At 40.4% G+C, this 24012-nt stretch overlaps 1 non-coding gene across 1 annotated transcript in view; it reads left to right on the forward strand.

Moving 5' to 3' along the window:
- The first annotated feature begins 405 nt into the window (after positions 1–405).
- Positions 406–24012, forward strand: part of LOC101421019 (uncharacterized) — a 29504-nt gene continuing 5897 nt past the window's right edge. The window contains exons 1-2 of the transcript XR_011649630.1: positions 406–544; positions 21124–21358. This is a non-coding gene — a transcript (uncharacterized protein). The remainder of the gene's footprint in view (positions 545–21123; positions 21359–24012) is intronic.

Raw genomic sequence — 24012 nt, forward strand, 5'->3', positions numbered from 1 at the left:
GCGGGAGAAAGGTCAATTAAACAAGTTGAAGACCAGATTACTGGCTGGAAGGAGTTCATACCTGAGGAATGTTCACTTAAACAAGTTTGGAGGACCTGCTGGAAGGTGCAAAAGGTGACTTGTTACTAAGGTTCGCTCCACCTGTCCTGCTGCAAGCCGCATAGGCGGCTAACACGTCTTGCAAGGTGGGGGGATCAACGTGCAAGCTGCAGCGTAGCTGACAGCCAGCGCCACGCGGGTCTAACGAGCGCGGGAGAGCTGGCAGCCGCCCCTGCTGCGGGTGGGCCCCGAGCCCCGCCCCCCGGGAGCGCGGGCCAATGGGCTGGTCCCCAGGGGGCGGGGCGGGCGGGCAGCGCGAGGCCCGGGGGCGGGGCGGGCCGTGGCTGGCGCGGTCGTGGCGGTAGCTGCAGGGGCGGCGGCTGTGGCTTGGCCGGGCGTCCGCGGGCCGTGGGGGATGGGGGCGGCGAGCTCCAGCCCTCGGTGGCGGCTGCGGCCGTAGGCGTTCGTCGGACGGCGGCGCCCGGGACCGGGATGGAGCGCCGCGGTGAGTGCGGGGCTGCGGCTCGAGGCGGGGGTCCCTCTCAGCGGCCGCCCGCCAGTTGCGGTCCTGGGTCCGGGCGCGCCACGCGGTGGTCCCGCGCGGAGGAGGCTGCGGGCTGAGAGGGGCCGGGGCCCGAAGGCCAAGGCCAGGGGCCGAGAAAAGTTCTGGTCCTCGGGGAGAGGTCGGACCCAGGCGAGGGCGGAGCGCTGAGAGGCTGGAGCCGAGGAGCGGGCTGTGCGGTCGCCGCGAGCGCCCGGAGAGGGGCCGCGGAGGAGAGGCGGGCGGGGCGGCCTCTCCTCGGGTTCCAGGGCCTCCCCGGGCGACCCGCAGCCCCCTCCGCTGGGTGGCCTCCCGACCTCCCCGGCCGCGTGTGGAATTCAGGCGCTCCTTTATCCTTTTCCTGTTGGTTTCCTTTACTGGGTCTTCACTTCGTCTTCCTCTCTCGGGGCCCTTTTTGGGAGTTGGGTGACGTTTTCTGAGATCAGTCTAACAAGTGCAAAGGCTGAGATAAAGTGGGAGATGTCGTGTTCCATAGTTACCTCTTCTTACCTGACCTCCTCACCCTCACTTTAATCCAGGTTATTTGTTGGAGGGGGGAGGGGCGCGAGACCTAAAGGTACCCCAAAACCCACCCTCTTTCCCCTTCTCTCCCCGTGACCCTCTATGGTGCGTCTCGATCGCTCTCTCTCTCCATTCCCCCCCCCCCACCCCGTGTCTCCTGTCTACACCCCCTCTCCTTCAGCCTCAGACCCATCCACTCCTTCCCAGCCTTCTTCCCTAAGGGCAAATTTCTGTACCTTGAAAAATAGGAACTGAGAGGCCAGAGACTGCAGCTCCTGCAAGGAGAGCACGTCTCTGTGAGTTTGTTCTCCTGGATGTCCCAGGACACTAAGATGAAAACTCCAGTACTTGAGGAGAGGGCCTAGCTTTAGCCGAAACAGAGGAGCTAAGTCTCAGCCCTTCTGAAAAGTACAGTCTATATTACTTTTTCACCACCACCCCTCTTTAGAGACCATCCCCTCCAACTTCCCTTTCTTGGATTCTTGACAACCTCTGTCCTCTAAAAGTGGATCTTTATGGAATGTTAGGGAATATTTTGTCGAAGTTGCAAGACTGTGGGACAGCTGAAACAGCCAAGGAACCTTTTGTTCCACATTTACCTTTTCCTTCCCTCTTCTTTGAGAATTAGCTTCACTAACTTATTCAGTTTTTTTTTTCCCTTCTCTAAGAAAAAGAATTCAAAATTAGATATGAAAGTGAATATTTATAGAGTAAAGAAGCACAACAAATTATGGGAGTCTTGGAGATTTAGATCCCTTTCTTTTGAAATTTCTTTTGGCATTTTGCCAGAAATGCACACTTAGAAATGCTTCCTGATTGTAGGAACTATGCAAGTGAAGAATCCTGAAGTTTAAGCTTCCTTAGCTTTATCATACATTTGGTTTCATGGTTCTGAGAGTCTGAGTGAATTTGAAGAAAGTGAGATAGACCCAGGTAGTAATGAAATTGTCACTGTCCAGCTAATCTATGGTGGTTGGATGTTTCAGTTTCCCTCACCTCCCTAAAATAGAAGATCCAACTAAATTGTCAGCACCTTCACTTTGTAATCTCACACAGAAAGTTGCCACCTCACACAGAAATCTGTTGGAAAGCCCTTGACCTAGGAATGTGGGCTCCTGCAGACTCTGCTTTTGGTCCTAGGAGTTAGTTCCACATTGAAAAGCTCATGCTGGGAAGGCTCACTGGGAAAATTTTCATTCCTGGGTTGTTTGGTGATTCATTCAGCATTCACTCAGAAAATTTTGTGTGATCCCACTCTGCTAGAGGGTCGTGTAGAACCTTTTGATCTACTGGGTAGAAATAGACAACCGAATAAGCAGAGCCCAAGGCATAATAACTTGAGTTCCCCAAAAGAAGTATGCTGAATACCTTATGAGAAAGTGGAGAGATGATATATTTTCAGTGGAGAGAATGGAAAGTCTTCTTGAAAGAAGTGTTGTGTGTGAGCTTGAAGAGAATGATTTTAATAATCACAGAAAGAGAGTGGATGTAGCTAAAATGGTTGAAGAGCCTGCTTCCCCCGTACGAGGTCCCAAGTTCAATCCTGGATACTTCCTAAAAACAAAATGAACAAACCAAAAAAAATCCCAACACAGGCAAGCTGGTATAGCTCAGAAGTTCAATCCCTGGTCCCGGTATCTCAGAAAAAAAAAAAAAAATCACAGAAGATACCAGGGCCCTTCGGAACAGTTATTGGTTATGTGTAATACATACCAGTGCCTTATTGCTCCCGTTTCTGTGTTTTTTTTGCTTTGAAGCTTTGAAGGATTTATTTATATTTTTTAAAATTTCCCACCTTATCTCCAGAACGGTAATGTTAGATGAGATGAAGATTTTGTTTGTTTGGTTTGTTTGTGTGTGTGTGTGTGTGTGTGTGTGTGTAGGATTTGAATTTTACTCTGATTTAAATGAATCACTTGTTTCACAAAGCAGGTATTTGATGATACTGCCTCCCTAGATAAGAATTTTTTTTGTCTTAAAAAATGTTTGGTTATTTGTCTTTGAGAAAGTTTTCAAATACTATAGTCCTATCGAAGGAAGGGGATGAAAAAGTTGGGAGATATTTAATATATTTTGAAAAGTATTAGGGAAGAGGGTTAACTATGAGGGACTCTTCAAGCATAACCTCCCATAAGTTTACTTATGATTTATTTATCTAATATTCACTAAGCACCAGTATCATGTCAGATTTGTGCATAATGTGTTGGATTTGTGTGTAGCTGGTTGGCTTTCAAATGATTCTGTTTTCTGAAAGTGACTTTTAGGGGAATATAGGATTTGATCAACTCTGAAACACATGACTTGTATGCTGTGCTAGGAAAATAGGGGGAGCAGAGGGCAAAGAAAATGATAGGTCTGATGGGGAGATGGGGGTAGATAATTCTTTAAAACAAGCAAACAACTTTTTTATTATGGAAAATTTCAAACATAATGAAAATAGGCAGGATAGTATAATGAACTCCCATTTATCCAACCCAAGTTTCAAAAATTAACAACTCATGATCAGTCATGTCTTACCTATACCCACACTGTATCCTCCTCGTTTTTTCGAAGCAAATCCCAGACATCATATAATTTCATCCATAAATATATCAGAATATATTTCCAAAATAATAAGATTGCCTTTTAAATATAATGCTATTGCCATTATCAAATATCCAGGTAGTATTCAATAAAATTTCCTAATAGGTCATACTGTTTTTTTAAAGTTTGTTTGATTCAGGACTCAGATAAGGGCCACACAATGAAATTTCTATGATATACATACATATACACATACATATAATTTATTGAGGTATAATTTAAATATAATAAAATGCTTTGTTTTTAAGCAAAGCTTTTGAATGAGTTTCCAAAATGTATGCACCCATGTAATGACTACCACAATGATTTAACTATTCCATCACTCCAAAAAGTTCGCTTAAGCTCATTTGTAATCCTTCCCCCACTTCCCCAACACACACACACACACACACACATACACACACACACATACACATACACATACAGCACCCCGCCCCCGGTCCCAGGCAACTGTTAATAAGCTTTTTGTCACCAAAGATTGGGATCATCTTTTCTAGAATTTCATGTAAATGGAATCACATAGTTTGTATCTTTTGCGCCTGGCTTAACTTATTTAGCATAATGCTTTTGAGATTCATCCATGATTTTTGCTGTATCCTGGATACTTACTGTTAAGTAGTTAATTGTTAAGTAATATTCCATTGTAAGGATATAGCACAATTTGTTTATCCTTTTATCTGTTGGACATTTGGGTTTATTCCCGTTTTTGACTATCATGGAAAAAAGTTTGTAAGAACATTTGTGTATAAGTTTTGGGTGAATGTATGCTTTAATTTCTTTAGGGTACATAAAAGTGTAGAATTGCTGGTTTATGTAGTAAATGTATATTTAACTGTGTAAGAAACTGTCAGGCTGTTTTCCGAAGTGGTTCTGGACCTTGTGTATAGCAGCAATGTATGATAGTTAAAGTTGCTGTACTTCCTCACCAACATTCAGTATTTCTGACAAGCTAACATTAAAAATCTAGTGGGTATTTAATGGTATCTCATTGTGGTTTAAATGTGCTTTTTCCTGATACTAATGATGTTGAGCACTATTTCATGTGCTTATTGCCCAGTTATATATCTTTCGTCATGTGTCTGTTCACATACTTTACTCATTATTTAATTGTATTGCTTTCTTATTATTCATTTGTAAGAATTCTTGATATAATTTGGGTACAAGTCCTTTGTCAAATATTTACTGCTAATTTTTGGCTTGCATTTCATTTTTAACTCTTTCAAAGAGCAGGAGTTTGAAATTTTTATGAAGTCCAGTTTACCGCTGCTTTTTAAAAACTTTTTTATTTTAATGGTTCCCATTTTTTGTGTCCTCAGAAATTATTTCCTAGATTTTCTTTTAGAAAATGTGCTCTTTTAGAAAAAGATCCTGAAAACTTTTCTTAAAGGACCAGGTAGTAAATATTTTAGGTTTTCAGGCCATACCATCCCAACTACTCAACTCAGATATTATAGCTCAAAAGCAGCTGTAACAATACATAAATGAGTTGGCCTGGCTGTGTTAAAAAAAAACCGCACAAACCTTCATTTACCCAAATAGGCAGCTCACCCTTCTTATCTCTGAATCTAAAAAATTGATAATTTTAGTGTCTTGTTTAGGTCTGTGTTACATGTCAAGTTAATTTTGGGGTATGCTGTGAACTAAGAGCATGGTTAATTTTTTTTCCCCATATGGATATCAAGTTATTTCAGCACCTTTTATGGAAAGTAACTCCATTGAGTTCCTTTGGCACCTATGTTGAAAATCAATTAACCTCATATATGTGGGCCTATTTTCTGAACTCTATTCTCGTCCATTGATCTATATACCTCTTTTTATACCAATACATACTGTCTTGACTAGTTTAGCTTTATAGTAAGTCTTGAAGTCAGGTAATGTAAGCCTTTAACTTGGTTCTCTTCATAATAGTTCTGGTTATTCTAGATCTTTTACAATTTAATATAGACTCAGTCTGTCAGTTTGTACAAAAAAGTCTGCAAGGATTTGTTAGGGATTACTTGAAACTATAGATAATTTGGGGTAAATTGATGTCTTAATATTAACTCTTCCCGTCCCTGAACATGGTTTGCCTGTCCATTTATCCAATTCCTTAATTTCTTGCAGTAGTGTTTTGTAATTTTCAGTTTATGATCTTGCACATATTTTGTTAAATTTATCCCAAAGAATTTCTCATTTTTTGATGCTACTGTAAATTTTATTGATCTTTAAAATGTCATTTTCTAATTGTTGGTTGCTATATGTAGAAATAAAATTGGTTGTAGTATACTGAACTTGTATTCTGTGGCCTTGCTATATTCATTTATTTATAGGTTTCTTAAGATTTTCTAGATACACATATGTGTTGTTTCTGAATAAAGTTTTACTTTTTTCCTTTCCAATCTGGATGCCTTTTATTTCTTTCTTTTGTATTCTTGTGCAACCTAAGACCTCCAGTAACAATATTCAATAGAAGCGGTGATGTTGGACATCCTTGCCTTGTTCCTGATCTTAAGGGGGAAAAAACACAAAAAATTGTCTTTCATCACTAACTGTGATGTTAGCTGTTAATTTTTGTAGGTGTAGTTTATAAGGTTGAAGGAATTCCCTAAAGTTTTTAGATTGCTATTTTAATCATGAATGGGCATGGGATTTTGTCAGATGCTGTTTCTTTGTCTATTGAGATGATTGTATTTCTCCATTGAATGTTAAATTAAGCTTGTATCTTTGGGATGAATCCCACTTGGTCATCATGCATTGCCCTCTTTATATATTGTTGGATTGATTTGCTAATACTCTGTTAAGGAATTATTCTGTTGTTTTCTTGTAATGTCTTTGGTTTTCATTTCAGGTAATTCTGACCTCATAGAACTGAATTGGGAAGCATTCATGCCTCCTCTATTTTCTGAGACTTTGTGTAGGAATGGTATTCTTTTATCTGGTCTGCTAGATTTCACAAGGATAGACATGTGGGTCTCTAGTTTTCTTCGTGGCAAGTTTTAGATCATGTGTTTAGTTTTTTTGATACATACAGGGCTATTCCAATTTTATGTTTATTGTAGGTTTGATAATATTTATCTTTGAAGGATTTTTTTCCATTTTTTTCAGAGTTGTAAAATTTCGTGGCATAAAGTTGTTCATAACATTTCTTATTATTCTTTTACCATCTCTGGGACCTTCATTCATGATATTAGTAATATGTGTTTCCTCTCTTCTCTTGATCAGTCTAGATAGATTTTTATTAATTTGATTGATCTTTTCAAAGAACCAATTTTTGATTCCATTGATTTTTCACTATTAGTAATATGTGTTTTCTCTCTTCTCTTGATCAGTCTAGATAGATTTTTATTAATTTGATTGATCTTTTCAAAGAACCAATTTTTTGATTCCATTGATTTTTCACTATTGTCTGTTTTCTATATCACTGATATTTACTTTTATTATTTCCTTCCTTTTATTTACTTTGGAATTAATTTGCTCTGTGTTTTCTAGCTTCAGAGTGGAAGAGTGGAAGCTTAGATGATTGATTTTAGTGGACCCTTCTTTTTTAAAGTAAGCCATCTATGGTGGTTATTTCTCTGTAACCACTGCTTTAACTGAGTAAACTACACATTTTAATAGGTTGTGTTTTCATTTTTCATTTTGATTCAGTTAAAAATATTTTCAAATGCTCTTTTTAGTTTCATCTTTGACCCATGGATTATTTAAAAGCATGTTTCATAATTTCTAAATATCTGGGGGTGGGGGTATTCAGATATCTTTCTATTATTGATTTCTGATTTAATTTGTTTTGGTTAGAGTGCATAATCTGTATAATTTTACTCCTCTTAACTTTTTTGGAATTAGTTTTATGGTTCCATATGTTTTGTTTTAATGACTATTCCATGTGCATTTGAAAAGAATGTGTTATCCTGCTGTTATTGGGTAGAATTCTTTATAAATGTCAATCAGGTCAAGTTGGTTGATAATGTTGTTCAGGTCTTCTGTATCCTTACTGATTTTCTATCATTTGTCCTATCAGTTACTTAGAGAAGATTGTTGAAATCTCAGCTGTCATTGGGAATTTGTCTCTTTTTCTTTTCAGTTCTGTCAGTTGCTTTATATATTCTGAAGTTTTATATTTAGGTGCACACACTTTTAGGATCTTACGTCTTTATGATTACTTGGCTTAATTGTCATTATGAAATGTTCTTTATACTTGGTAAAAAATTCCTTGTCTGATATCATGGAGCCACTTCAGCTTTCTCATGATTAATATTTGCATGGTGTACTTCTTTTCTGCCCGTTGACTTGCAATCTATCTGTGTCTTTATATTTCAAATCTGTTTATTATAGGCAGTATATAATTGGGTCTCACTTTTTAACCCAGTCTTTCAATCTCTGCCTTTTTATTGGGGTGTTTAGAGTATTTATATTTAATGTAATTATTGATATAATTGTCTTTAAGTATATCATCTTGCTCTTTTTTAAATTGTCTTATCTGTCCTTTGTCTTTTTTTCTTCTTCTCTGCCTTCTTTTAAATTGATAGGATGAAATTCCAGTTATGTCTACTATTGGCTTTTTTAATAAGTTTTTCATTTTTAAAATTTTTATTTATCCTCCCCCCCACCCCATGGCTCCCTTGTCTGTCTGCTCATTGTCCGTTCATCTTCCGCAGGAGGCACTGGAAGCCAAACCTAGGCCTTCCCCTGTGAGAGATGGAACCCAATTGCTTGAGCCACATCTGAACCTGGGACCTCCCATGTGGAAGGCGGGTGCCCAGTTGCTTGAGCCACATTTGCTTCCTGCTATTGGCTTTCAATGTGAATCTTTAACTCACCATGGTCTACTTGCAAATAGTATTATGCTACTTCACAAATAACGTAAGACCCTTACTGTTTCCCCCCTCCTTACTTGAGTTATTGTTATATATTTTACTTTTACCTGTGTTATAAATGACACAATACATTATTACTTTTGTTTTCTAAACACCGATTTTGTTTTAAAGAAATTTATAAAATTTTAAAAAGTTATTTTGAAGCTTCATCTATCAGGGATGACAGACAGCCCAGTACTCTCTGTAGTCTAATGTCTCAAAACATTATTATAAATTTTGTTCAGTTTTCTAGTTGTTTACAATGGAGTCCCATTTATTCCTGCACTTGATATTTGTTCTAAGGACTTTTTGTCTAGAGATTTTCTTTCTATCTTTTTTCCTTAAATTTGTTTGTTGTTTATCCTATAAAATTGCCCGCTGTCTAGATTTTGCTGGGGCACATCCCGTGCTGTAATTTAACATGTTTCTTTATCCTTTATATTGGTGGTAGTTGCATCTAGAACAGAGTTTTTCAACCTTGGTACTATTGATCATTTTGGGCCCCATAATTCTTTGCTGGTTGCATATGGGGAGGGGGTGAGGGGAAGTAAACTCTCCTGTGAGTGTAAGGTATTAACCACCATCCCTGACCTTAGCTCCACTAGAGGTCAGTAGAAATCCCTCCACAGTTGCAATAAGAAATGTCTCCAGACATTGTCAAATGTCCTTTAGGGCGCAGAATCACCCTGGTCTAGAGGCTTGATCAAATTTAGGCTTCACTTTTTTTGCAAGATTACTTCATAGGTGGTGGAGTGTTCTTTGCTGTCGAACAAATAGCATTAGGTTGTGTACCTTGTGATGTTACCAGCCACTGATGCTCAGTGACTAGATTCATCAGTTCAGTGGAGGTTCCAGGATGCCATGGCTTCATGTCCAAGCTGGAATTCTTCTGTAGAGAGGGACTGCCTGGGAGGCAGACTCCAAGAGGCCTCCATTGCCTGCCTGCTCCTTGACAGCTGTTCTGTCCTCCCCCATCCCTTCTCTAACCAAAGTGAGGACTGTTAGTTTTCTAAATGTCTCCATTTGCTCTCAGGGATCTTCTGGGGCTTAGAAGGGTTTTACATCTGAGATATTCTTGGTTTTTATCATGCATCAATGATGGTGCAGGAACATTTGGGTTTTGAAGAGCTTTGTGTGTTATGCATAAGTTTCACCAGAACAGGAGTATTTGTTCTATTTATATATTTCTCTCTCTGCAAGAGGCCTGAAATACAACTGTGGCTGAGAGGAAGAGCCCCTGTCTCCTGTGCTGTCATGCAGGGCTGGTCTCCCCTGTGGAGTATCCACTTTCATCGTCTGTACCATCCCCTTGGGGGACTGGACAGCTGGGACAGCCCTGGCTCTAGGTATGTGGTTTCTGCAGCCACAGCTTTGGATCCTAGGGATTAGTGCTAAGTGAGCAATATCATAGCATTAGTGCACCCTGGAAGTATTTTCAGTTATGTGCTACTTGTCATCTTTACTGTATTTATTAAAATACAGGGCTTCGTTTATTCCAGATACTGTGCTAGGTATCCAGTGCTGAAAATCTTATTAGACTCCAGTAAGGGCAAATCCACAACACTAATGTGGCACAAGGCAGAGGGTACCACAAAGACCTCCATAAAACTATATTCAGTGCTCTCTGAAAGTGCAAAAGGGAGGTTGAATATCAGTATAGAAAATAAGCAGGCTTCAGAACAAGAAAGGCATTTGGTCTGGGCAGGTTCATGAGTGGGATTTTAACAGGCATAAAAGTGCACCAGGCCCATTCTGGGCAGTATTGTTATATTTTCCTAATCATAGTATTATTAAAAGTTATTACTGGGAAACGGACTTTGGCCCAGTGGTTAGGGCGTCCGTCTACCATATGGGAGGTCCGCGGTTCAAACCCCGGGCCTCCTTGACCCGTGTGGAGCTGGCCATGCGCAGCGCTGATGCGTGCAAGGAGTGCTGTGCCACACAAGGGTGTCCCCCGCGTGGGGAAGCCCCACGCGCAAGGAGTGCGCCCGTGAGGAGAGCCGCCCAGCATGAAAAGAAAGAGCAGCCTGCCCAGGAATGGCGCCGCCCACACTTCCCGTGCCGCTGACGACAACAGAAGCAGACAAAGAAACAAGACGCAGCAAATAAACATCAAGAACAGACAACCAGGGGAGGGGGGGAAATTAAATAAATAAATAAATCTTTACCAAAAAAAAAAAAAAGTTATTACTATAAAGTCTTGGATTGGTATTGAGCCAGCATCTAGACAGAAGCTTTAAGTTTAGGAACTTTGTCTTGATTTTTAAAAAATTCTTTTTCCCCCTAACATTGGTAACAAGCTACTTTAGTCAGAAACATTTATTGGTATCAAATTAGCTAACTTGTTTATAAAAGACAGTCTGAGGCACATGCTAGGACACTGGTGTGGAGTGTTTCACCTGGTTTTCCTATGCCAAATCTGTGTGTCCCTTTATGCCAGACAGCTCTCCTTTGATGACAATTCTTCACAGCAGGGAAGTAGGGGAAGAGGTAGGACTCATGCCTGAGCGGCCAGAGACAGTTGGGGAGCTAGTAGCTGCCAAACCTCTGCTAGTAGGAGCTGCCAGTCTTCCTCTACCCTGTAAGGCACTGGGGTGCTGCAGCCCAGGCATACACCAGGACCCTAGGTCTGTGTGCGGAAAGTCATTCTCCCCAAAAAAATTAAAAAAAAAAAAAAAGGAAGTCATTCCCTGTCTGCTCTCCTGCCCACCAGTCCTCCAGGCCACCTGACCACCTTCCAGTGGCTGCCTGGTGACTTGCTCTCCCAACATACACCCTGGCCCAAGGACTGGGATGTTGGAGGGTAAGAAGCTGGAGTCCCCCTCCCTTCCACAATGCAAAGATGTGGGGGAGTGGACTTAGACCATGATGCCAGAGATGAAGGAAATTGTACCCAGGTTGTTTTTAGGTCTGTGCTCTGCTGTGAAAAAAAGCAAGCTGCCTATATGACAGAATCAACTTTGGGAATATGAAAACACCTACCTAAAAAAATTAACAATGCAGAAAGATCAGAATCTGTTCAGTCTGCTACCTCAGACAGTTTGAAGAGAACACATGAAGATTTTAGCAATATACAAGTTGAGGTTGCACAGAATGGCAATATACAAGTTGAGGTTGCACAGAATGGCTGACTCAAGAGCAACTTTTAGACGATATGAATTTGTTTGGAAAGGAAAAAAATTCTAGATACATTGAAAATAATGTAAAAACTGCACAGGTAGTTTTTCAATTATATGTTGCTTCCAGACAGGTTTCTATGCACCTTGTCAGATAGCATTTTAACATGCTGGACTTCAAGAAACACTCTGATGGTTTATGTCTTTATTTTTTAAAAACTATGTTTTATTATCAACTAAGAATTTTGAACTTGCAGAAGAGTATTGTTGCAATAATGTACTTTTCATTCTTGAAATTTATTTGTATGATATCTTATTTCTTTAAACAAAATACATGTTGGGGGGAATTAATAAAATAACTTTTAATTTAAAAGTGAACTACCATTTTTGAGAATGTTTCCAAATATTACCATCCTCTTTACTAGTGAAGAGGGGTAGAGAAGATGGCAGATAATCCATTTTCTTAAGAAATTTAAAAGGGGATTTGAGATTGAGAGACTTCTGAAAGACATAACCTCACTTATAATTTAACTGTCTAAAATTCATCAAGGACCTGCTCTGTGTCAGGTCATATGTACAATAACTGAATCTTTTGAGAGGTTTGGAGGTGGATCTGGTGGGAAGGGTCTTGAGAATAACTCAGAGCAGATCTGAGGGGCAGACTTTCCTCCCTGGAAACCCCTGAGGGTTGCCCTGCCCTCCTTGGCTTTCTGAATTCCTTCCTCTTTCCCCATTGGTTTCCTTCATTTTTGCATCATCAACAGTTTCCATGGTGAACATCCATGCTGCATCTTCCTCCTCCAGTAGGATTCAAAGTTGCATTTGGTGTTGAGGTAGCCTTTCTCTTATCAGTGTATTTGTCCTTTGTACATATGTGTTTGGAGTTTGAAGGGGGTAAGTTTATTTAAGTTCAGTGTGAAAAATCATTTGTGGATCTCAAGTAGCTAAGGGGCTTAGAGTGCTCATATTTATCTTTTCCAAACAATCTTAGAGCCACTAAATTGGTTTCTCTTCACTTGAACTCTTTCCTGCATAGATTCAAAAGTGTGGGAGATGTTCCTCTCCCCTTGATGTGTAAATGGTTTCTCTTTTTCTCCTTCCCTGCTTTCCTCCTGCCTATATCCCATCTTCTCTCTCTCCTTCCTCCTCTTCTTTCTCCCTTTCTCTCCTCCTCTCCCCCCAGTCTCTTTTTTGTGGTCTCTGTCCTCTTGGCTCTCTTTGCCTCCCTCTTACTCTGTATCTGTTGCTGGTTTTCTGTATTCAGCCAATGCCCCTTTTCTCTCTTCTCTTCACACCTCCTTTGCCCTGCTTCTTTACCTCCTCTCTTCCCTCCTCCTTTCCCCACTTCCCTCCTGTGTGAACCTTTCTGGCTGTCCACCTTCCCCCCAAAATGCACCATCTCCTCACCACATATGAGGTCAGTTGCTACAGGTTCCACTGAGACTTTTAATCAGGAATCTTTACTGGGAAGAAATTATCTGATTTAGCGGGATAGTTTTGGCGCAAGTGTGTTTGGGTAAAGATATTGTACTTTCTTTTTTGGTCTGACTATTCCTCTGCCTAATGACTGAGCTCCTGGGTCCCAGATAGCAGATAGTTTATGGTAATTCTTCTGTATTCAAAAAGAAATCCTTTTAAAAATGCTATGATTTTGAGAAATATTGAAATGTGATCATCTTTCTTATTAAGAAAGGGATGGAGATGACAAATCATATTTAATAGATTTTTAATGACTTATGGAGAGTTAGATTGTAGACTTTCCTAAATTTCTCTCCCACAATTCGCTTATGATTTAGTCGCCTTATATTCATTGAAGGCCTGCTCTCTGCCATGCCCTGACCAATTAATCGACTAGCGGGTTCAGTTAATCAAAATGTCACTTGGGAAAAAAAGGAGTTAGGTTAGCCCTGAGACAGGTAATACCTGTGTAGTGGGAGGGATGGTATTAGAGGGAAGTTGTGGATCTGGTTGGGAGGGTCTTGAGAATATCCCAGAGCAGATTTGAGAGACAGACTTTCCTCCCTTGAGTGCCCTGACAGTTGCTCTTCCCCCACCCTCCTTGGTCTTTAGAATCCTTTTTCTCTCTCCTCATTGGTGCCCTTCAGTTTAGAGTCATCAGTGGTTTCCATGGTGAGAGTATAAGTTGCATCATTCTCCTCTTTTGGGGTGAGAAGGAGTGTTTGGTTTTTAGGTGTCTTCATTTTTTCTCTTGCTTTTGACCTTACTACAGTTATATGTAAGTCTTAATGGGTAAGTTTTTAAAAATTAAGTTAGAAAAATAATTATGGAACCAAGGTAACGAAGGTGTACTGGGTTGTCGTATTTATCCTGATTAGCTTCACTTCCCAGAACTGTTATAGTGTGTGAGAGGCGTTCCTCTCCTTCTCTGTTGGTGCAGTCTGTTTTTCTTTAGTCACTTCTCTGTCTCCATCTTGTTTTCTTGTTCTCTGCCTCCTCTTGTCTCTGCATCTCTCTTCGTCTTGTTTGACTTTTGGTTTTTCCCTCTCTTTTTCTGTTTCCCACTGGTCTCTCTCTCCCTTTCTCACACCTTTGTCTTTCCTTTTCCATTTTCTCTCCTTCTTGCATATGTATTCCTTCCTGTCTATCCTAACACCACCTCTACACCATACTTTTCCATCTTCCCATCAGGACCATTTGAGCGTTCGAGGATTGAAGTTGGTGACATTGATTTCCACTTTAATCAGGTACACAGTCCTCTTTATTGAGGGGTGTGGTTGGTAAAATAGCATAATATATTTTAAGATAGATTTAAGAGAGTTTGAGGTTGAGCAACTTTCTCACATTCCTTTTGAAAACCTTGTGATTTAATCAGGGTTGTGTTGCTTTGGCCCCCTTTTGGCTTGGGGACTGTTTTTTTTTTAAAGATTTTCTTTATTAATATTTATTTCTCCCTCTCACCTGACCCCTTGTTTGCACTCACTGTCTGCTCTTCTGTGTCTGTTCGTTGTGTGCTTTGTCTTCTTTTTAGGAGGCACGGGAACTGAATCCTGCGACCTACCATGTGGAAAGGAGGTGCCCAATCACTTGGCCACATCCGCTTCCCTGGCCTGGGTACTCTTTTCCTCTCAATGGTTTGCTTCATTTCTGGGGCACCATTGGTTTTCATGGTGAGGGTCCATGGTGCGTTAATCTATTTCGGTGGAAAAGGAGTTGAACCAGGCCTGTGTTAGACTTTAGCTCCCTGGGAACTTTTATTTTTAAAAAATTTAAGGGGGTAGGTGAGAGAGGAAGAAGGTCGTCGAAAGAAATGTCGATTGCTCATCTGAGAAACGCGTGTTAGCCAATTCTGACCGTCAGGTGACTTGTTGCTAAGGTCGCTCCACCTGCCCTGCTGCCAGCCACAGCGGCAGCCAACGCGTCTGAGCGTGTTGGGGAGCAGAGTGCAGCGGGGGCACAGCTGACTGCGGCGCGGCGCGGGGCTAACCGGCTGTGGGGAGCCGGCGGCCGCCGCTCCTGCGGGTGGGCCCCGCCCCCCGAGCGCGGGCTAACGGGCGGGGCGTCGGGGGGCGGGGCGTCGGGGGGCGGGGCGTCGGGGGGCGGGGCGTCGGGGGGCGGGGCGTCGGGGGGCGGGGCGTCGGGGGCGGGGCGTCGGGGGGCGGGGCGTCGGGGGCGGGGCGTCGGGGGCGGGGCGTCGGGGGCGGGGCGTCGGGGGCGGGGCGTCGGGGGCGGGGCGTCGGGGGCGGGGCGTCGGGGGCGGGGCGTCGGGGGCGGGGCGTCGGGGGCGGCCGCGGGCGCTCGTCGGGCGGCGGCGCGCGGCCCCGGCATGGAGCGCCGCGGTGAGTTTGGGCGGCAGCTCGGGGCGGGGTCCCTCTTAGCGGCCGCCCGCGGGCTGCGGTCCTGGGTCCGGGCGCGCCACGCGGTGGTCCGCTGAGGGCTGAGAGGGGCCGGGGCCCGAAGGCAGGGCCAGTGGCCGAGAAAAGTTCTGGTCCTTGAGGAGAGGTCGGACCCGCGCGAGGGCTGAGCGCGGAAGAAGCTGGCACGGAGGAGCGAGGAGCAGCTGCTGCGGATCTTAATAAAAGCAAAGCCTTAGTGCTAACTACTGACCAGATACCGTTGTAAGAGCTTTATGTATGTATCAACTCTTAATTCTCTCGCAGGTCCGTGATCGTTTCCTCCGTTTCCCACACGGGAAAACAAGTTAAAAACCCGCCCAAGCACGGCCACTGGTAATTGGCGGCGTCGGCGTTTAACTCCAGGCAGTTTTGCTCTTGACCGCCGTGGAGCCTGGGCTTTGCTCTGATCCGGTTCCCTCCCACCCGCCCTGAATGCAGTTCTCACCCTAGAGGGTTCTAGTCCGGAGGCGTGTTAGGGTTTCCTTGGCGCATTCTTCTCGCTGGTGTCCTTTGAGTTGACAAGGAGTGTTTCGTTCCGAGGTGGCCTCAGCCTCAGTGGTTTGTCCCACATCAGTTGTGGATGTGTTTGGGGTTTGACCATTTTAAATTTTTTCTTTTTAACGGGTGAGTTCAGTCTGATACGTTTCAAGGTGAAGCCCTAGTGACTAACGGGCCTCTGTATGTTTTCTTACGCTTTTTTGAGGAACTGGCCTCATGACCTTTTCGGAGGGTAGAATGTTACCTGCTGAAGGTCTGAGCTGAGCGCCCCTTCCTATCCTTTAGTTTCCGTGACTCTCTCAGGTCCCTTGCTATCGTCGCCCGCGGTCTTTTTTGTTACTCCATTCTTCCCTTTTATATTTAAATCCTGGGATAGGGACGTGCTCTTCGGCTTTGGGTGATTTTGCTGTCAAAAGAGAGCCCAGCCTGCCAGGCATGCTAGACATTCCGGAGGTGTGGGAGGCTGGGCAGCTTCTTCGTTTTTAAGCGTGCGAGTTCAAACTGCCCAGGAATGAGGTGTGTGAGTAGTGCATGCCTTCTTTTAGAAATTACACTTATTTTATATATTCTTGATAAAACTGTTTCTGATGTCCCCACCCATTCTGTTTTTTTTCTTAGTGCTTAAAAATATGTAATCAAAGACCTACAAAATGAACGCTTCTAATTTTTTAGCATCATTAAGTAGATGCTTATTAAATCAGAAGTTGTGTGGTAATACAAACAAAAACTGCACTGACAGTTTTTCCTAGGTATAAATAATAAGATAGAAACTGAAGTCCAGATTTTTGGGGGCTGTTTTACATTTCACTTAGACATCCCAGTGCCTAAATGAAAATTTGGTAGATGGTGTGTGTGCCCGTGTGGGTGCACCTGTGCTGGAAGACCATCTGAGAGAGAGAACACACTGAAGTCTTGGAAAAGCCACACTTAAACGTACTGGGAAGTTAGTGTTCACATTTTAATGCACATATTACTTAGAATTTGGAACATACTGAAAAGTAGTTTTGCACAGTAAGTTTCTGTTTAATACTGAGTTCTTTTGATAAATGGGTGATACATGTTTTTAATGTCGGTTGAAGGTGGAAGAGTTGCACGAGAATGAGTTTCACAAATTTCAACATTCTGTTTGCAAAGTTCATATTTCACTTGGAAGACTTTTAGTAAGTTTCCTTGAAGTCATTTAAGTTTCTGGAGTAGTTTGTGGTCCTATATTTCTTGCTCACAATCTACAGATAGCATTGAAATCACATCTTATTCCTTAATGGTGCTAAAAACAACTGTTAGCAATGATGGCTAATAGTTACTGAGTCTTCATGATGAGCCAGGCACTGTGCTAAGGGTTTTCCATGCATTGTTAGCTAATTTAATTAAATTGCCAGTTGCAGTCTGCTACTAAATACATTTTAGGTTACCACCAACTAGAGAGTATTAATTTTGGCACATAAGAGAAGTAGTGTGTGTGATCTTGGAAAGTGTATATATTGTCCAAACCTTCTAATTATAGTAGTTTAATTTTATGAAAGTTTGGATTAAGCCTATGCCTTTTTAAACATTTTTTTCAATTGAAATGTTTCCTTTTTCAGCTAGAAATATAAAATGTAGTAAACGTGTATTATATATATACATATATAACAAAATTAACACATTAATCAGCATAGTGCTGGTGGGAGGTAACCTATAATCCTTTCATGCTTTTTTTCAGATTATTTTAGCCTTGACTAAAAATATTTAAGCATTTTTGAAACATTTTTCACAAGTTGAGGGTATTAATTTGAAACATAGTTACTTAAATTTTTTTTTGCTGAGGTAAGTGAACTGTTTTATTAGAAACTTAGGACATTTGTCTTTAATTTTTGTAACTATCATTACAGGGACAATGACCACTTCTCTAATGTACTAACTAAAAGTTTTCAGCATTGGAGTGTCTTTTTTAAGTTAGCTTGAAAAATGATAAGGTTTGATTGCTTAACTGTCTTCTCAATTAATTTGTAAAAGAACTGCCCAAAGAAAGTGCTTGAGGTTTCATTTTGCTTTGTTTCATTTTTTTTTTTGTTCAGGTGTGATGGCTTTAGGTATTATAATAGAGCTCAAAAAGTTGTCCTAGGTTCAGTTTAGAAAATTTGTATGCATTTCAAGGATTAGATAGGTTTGAAACTAGTCTAAATGTAAAAATTACATTTTCAGAAATAATTTTGCTCAACAATCTGTTTGCAAAGTTCATACTTCACTTGGAAGCGTCTTAGTAAGTTTTCATGAAGTTAGTTAAGTTTCTGGAATATTTCTCTGGTCCTATATTTCTTGCTCACAGCCTATAGATTACTAGGGAGTATCGGTGAACTCTCTTAATCGGAAAGAGGCACAATAATAGAAATCCAATTTTTATTTTAATCTTATATAATCTTTTATTATTATTATTTTATTAGAGATGTGAACTTACAGAACTGTCATGCATAATGTGCAGAATTTCCATGCATCACCTCTCCACAAACACCTTGCATTGTTGTGGGACATGGGTTACAGAGTATCAATTTCATGTAATCTTGCCTTCACTCTGCTTTATATCCTTGCTTTATTTGAAAGGTGTCATTTTTAGAGGCAGATTTAAAAACTTTTTCTAAGAAAATGCCTTTCATTCATTATTCATTCAGCAAATAGTTTTGAGCAGTTTATCCCTCATATGCCAAGTACCGTGTGATAGCAGAGAAACATGGTTAGCAAACAGACATGGTCTTCATTTTCTAGAGATTATAGGTAAAATGGGAAGACATGAATCATCTATTTGAACCATGGTAAGTGCAATAATGAAAAATACAGGGTGCTGTAGAGCATCTGACAGGAGAGTCTGTGCTACTGTGTTGATGGCTGTTGTCGGGATAGGGGTATAAATGGTCTAGGAATTTTTGAGGATATGATCTTTGAGCTCAAGTTCAAATGAATAAATTGTGGAGGAGGAGTATTCTAGGCAAACGTAGTTGAACAATTGAAGTTTTTTTCAAGCTACAGGGTCATGACTCATTATGGGTATGAAACCAATTGGGTACATTGCAACCAGCACTTTAAACAATTACATGGGATAGAATAGAAAATATATGAATATATCACATGGATCCTTAGTCAGAATCTGTGTTGAGAGCCAGGAGTCGTGACTCTAGATGATACCGCAGAGGTGGGTAAGGAGCCACATTTCATGTTGAGCCTTGAATTAGCATAAGACAGCTTCTCACTTGTCTTATAGAAGAGCTTTGAGCGGAGAAATGACTTGATGAGATCTGTGTTTTGAATGTTCATTCACTACATTTGGAATGGGAAGGGATTGGGTGTTGGGAAATCATTAGGAAGTTAATGCGGTAGGTGACTCAGAAAAGAAATAATGGCAGTTCATGCAAGCATAGTGGCAGTGGAGATGTGGATGGATCAGAGAACTGTAGATTAAGAAAAAAATCTGTGGAGTTGGATGAGGTATAGGAGAATAAATGATACAATAATAATTTATGTTATTGAATAAAATTTTTTGCTATAAATTTCACAGGAGTCCTTATTCTACCATTTTAAAAAGATTGCAAACAAAATATTTGAAAAACTTTAATGAAAATGCTTGAGATAATTTAATTCCTCCAGGCATCTCATTTTTTGATTTAGGAGATAAAAACAAAATTAGGACTTTTAATTCTGGAAAGGTAAAATGTGTTGATAAAAAGGAAATGAACTAAGATTTTTCTGAGTTCTAAGTATGTGCTATGATTGGGTGTTTTCACATGTGAGATCCTTTAATTTTGTGATCCTTTTAAAACCTCACACAAGCCTGTGAGTCAATTGTACAGGTTGTACACCTAGAAAATATGAAAGTCAGGATTCAAATCCAAATCTTTTTTTTTTTTAAAGATTTATTTTTATTTATTTAATTCCCCTCCCCTCCCCCGGTTGTCTGTTCTCTGTGTCTGTTTGCTGCGTCTTGTTTCTTTGTCCGCTTCTGTTGTCGTCAGCGGTACAGGAAGTGTGGGCGGCGCCATTCCTCGGCAGGCTGCTCCCTCCTTCGCGCTGGGCGGCTCTTCTTATGGGTGCACTCCTTGCGCGTGGGGCTCCCCTACGCGGGGGACACCCCTGTGTGGCACGGCACTCCTTGCGTGTATCAGCACTGCGCATGGGCCAGCTCCACGCGGGTCAAGGAGGCCCAGGGCTTGAACCGCGGGCCTCCCATGTGGTAGACGGACGCCCTAACCACTGGGCCAAAGTCCGTTTCCCCAAATCCAAATCTTTCTCTCTTATTCCAAAAGATTGTCTTTTTACTATACCATTCTGAAATTACAAGAAATAGTGCCCCAATAATCTACATTTATGTGTTCAGCCAATCAATTTATCACATCAGTAGACACCCTTAAAACTTGTTTTAAGCAAAGAAATATTGTTAATGAGACTTGATAACCCAGAATGTGTGTGTGTTTATATACAGTTAGGGAGAATCAAATTTAATTGAAATATTGAGCTGCTTGTATGTGCTGGACACTTCTTTGCCTTTAGCCTATTGAATACTTAGAGTAACCTGGTGAGGTAGGTGTCAGGATGTTATTTTAATGTTATAAATGACCAGGGTAAACATATGATTATATGTTGTCAGGTCATACAGTAAATAGTAAATATTGGGGGAGGATTTTGAAGAAAAATCTTTTGAAAAAGATTTTTAGTTTTACAAACAGCATGTTTCATCTTTATTTTTGAAGGTGATATCATGAAGGGAGATACATGCCTTTCCACTCAGTGATGTTTTCAGGGCAACTTAAAAAAAATACATATACACACCCTAAGAATAAGAGGAAATGATTAAGAGCAATGGGTTTTGGGCAATTCTGGGTTTATTATTTATCAGCTGAGAGCTTGGACAGATATTAGACCTCTAAGCCTCAGGTTTCTCACTTGTGAAAGGTAGAAATGGAATTTTGCATATCATAGATTTATCAGGATTCTGGCACTGAATAATAAATGGAAGTCACTATTAGTGGTACATTGTTTTTTGTTTATTTTTTAAAGAAAGTACTGACATGGGCTATGGACTATATTGGTTGAAAACCTAGTATAATTTTTTTGTGATTGATGTAGTATTTGTGTTTCTCATATTTTGTTTTGTTTCTTCCCCTTTCAAGGATTTCAGTTTTTCTGACTTTTACGAAAGGATGATTGCTCACAAACAGAAAAAGACAAAGAAAAAACGTGTTTTGGCATCAAGCCAACTCTTTACTGATGTTACAGCTTCTGAAATGGGGCTGAAGTCTGTAAGTTCCAACTCCATTTTTGATCCGGATTACATCAAGGAGTTGGTGAATGATATCAGGAAGTTCTCCCATATGTTACTATATTTGAAAGAAGCTATTCTTTCAGGTTTGTCAACTGTTTTCTCTTAGCATTCTTACTGGATAGTTTGTAAAATTTCAAGTGCCAGCCAAGATACAAATATGTGTGTACAGAGAGGTAGGAGCAGGGTATTCTGCTTTAGTTAATTATATAGTATATAGCTTTTTAATTTTTTTGGCCAAATGTTTGATGTTTTTTGTGTAAACTATTTTATAAATCAAATGTAGTACCATAAATAATAGAAACTTTGGTGAGTATGAGAGAACAAGAGTACAAAAAATGAAAATCAGTCTTTAATTCCTAGCAGTTGAGTCCATGTGATTAGGAAAATTTGAGATCATTGGAATTTTTCCCCCTGGTGTAGATATTTATTAATATTTCTTGGTAACATACATTAAGTGGGACTAATCACACAATAGCTATAAGTAACTAACATGAAACAACAGAATTATACCTGCCACAGCTGCATGGACTTGGCCCTTTCTGGCTGAGCACATCTTTAAAAAATTAGATGTCCACCCCAGTCATTGGAATTTTAACCTTCTTGTTAACGTTAACATAGTGCATTGATTGGCCTTTAGTAAGCAGACTGCTTATAATTCCTATTTTAGACATTTTGGCCTAGATTCAGTTTTCCATATTGTTGACAAAATTTATCTAAAATGACTGAATTTGAGTGAACATTTTTCTCTCAAAAATCAAACTGAGGGAAACGACTTGGCCCAGTGGTTAGGGCGTCCGTCTACCACATGGGAGGTCCGCGGTTCAAACCCCGGGCCTCCTTGACCCGTGTGGAGCTGGCCCATGCGCAGTGCTGATGCACGCAAGGAGTGCCCTGCCACGCAGGGGTGTCCCCCGCGTAAGGGAGCCCCAAGTGCAAGAACTGTGCCCCGTAAGGAGAACTTGCCCAGTGTGAAAGAAAGTGCAGCCTGCCCAGGAATGGCACGGCCCACACTTCTGTGCCGCTGACGACAACAGAAGCAGACAAAGAAACAAGATGCAGCAAATAGACACAGAGAACAGACGGGGGGGCGAGGGGGGATTTCAATAAATAAATAAATCTTTAAAAAAAAAAATCTAACTGAAAGAAGTTCCGAAACTTTTTCATGAATTAAGGGTGAATCACAAAATTTATTCTGTCTAATAAGGAATTAATATGGAGCAAAAGAATTGATTCTCCTGAAGTAAAGGACTCCTTAACTTGAATTTCGTACCCGTCTTTCAACTTTTAATGCCTCATTTATATCAACATTTGATGGTAATGATACTTGATAGAGATGCAGCTCCTATTCCTTTGTATAAATTGAAGTTCATTTCCGGTTTTTTTTTTTCTTTTTTAAAGATTTATTTATTTATTTAATTTCCCCCCCCCCTCCCCCGATTGTCTGTTCTCTGTGTCTATTTGCTGCGTCTTGTTTCTTTGTCCGCTCCTGTTGTCGTCAGCGGCTCCACACGGGTCAGGGAGGCCCGGGGCTTGAACCGCGGACCTCCCATGTGGTAGACATACGCCCTAACCACTGGGCCAAGTCCGTTTCCCTCCATTTTCATAATAGTATGTCTAGATATAAAATGAAGATTTGCTGTTTTCTTACTTAGGTGAGATCCCCTGGGACTTCACAGAAATGTATAAGATTTCAGTTAGTATTTTTGTGTGTTTAAATTAAGTAAATTATTTCTGGTGTATGTTTTGAGAAACAGAAACCAAAAACGTATCTTGTACTAAATGCTGCTTTTAAGAGTTTTTTCGTAACCTAAGTATAATTTTCAGGTTGAAAATATCCAGAGAAACTAAACTTGAATTGTAGCCTCCACATTTTAGTATTTGAGTTTTTCTTAAAACAGGTATCATGTCTTTTAAAACTATATAAATATTACTAAGTTGATAAATAAAAGTATATAAATATTCCCATTCATTTTATTAGCTTAATTGTAAAGTCTAATTATGATAATTAAATGGTGATAAACTTATCTTGCTATTGTGGAAAGGTATCATAAATATAGTAAGTATTATACTTGTAATGAAATTCTTACCAAAATGAGACACATCTGCTATTTATTTAAAGAAGCAGAGCTTCATAATAAAGATTTGTTCTTAACTGGGTTTTTAAAAATTATATTTTAATTTATAAACAGTAAAAGTATTCTTTATTTTCCTTAGGAGAGTTTATATCTTTTAAAATTCTTCCATATTTATCTTTTGTTTTACAGGTTTAAAATGATAGTAGTTTAAAACAAGTTGGACCACTTCTTATCTCCCAACATTTTTTTGAGTTGTAATTTGTGAGTAGACAATTCAGAGAATAGGAAGGAAGGGTGTTGAGAGCTGATCCTAAATGAAGGAGAAAAACAGTAATAAATACAAGATAGCAGAAGGAGTGTATTCCTTGAGATAAAGCATTATGTATGGAAATGCTCTTAGTCACTGAAATTTAGTTTTAAAAGTATATAAGGATATTATCCTTTTAATAAGAAAGCTAGTACTTCAAAACTTAAATATTAGATTTTTGCTCTCAATCAAAAAACTCTTATACCTACCTTGCAATTTATGTCTGGTAAATTAATAACAGGGAAAAATAATTTATTGGATAGCCAACTCCCATTGAAGAGTGTGCAAGACAAGAGAACTTTCATTTATTTATGCTTGGATTGATTTTAATGCATGGTTCTTCCTTTAGAGCTAA

Source organism: Dasypus novemcinctus, chromosome 9 (genome assembly GCF_030445035.2).
Source record: "Dasypus novemcinctus isolate mDasNov1 chromosome 9, mDasNov1.1.hap2, whole genome shotgun sequence".
NCBI lineage: Eukaryota > Metazoa > Chordata > Mammalia > Cingulata > Dasypodidae > Dasypus > Dasypus novemcinctus.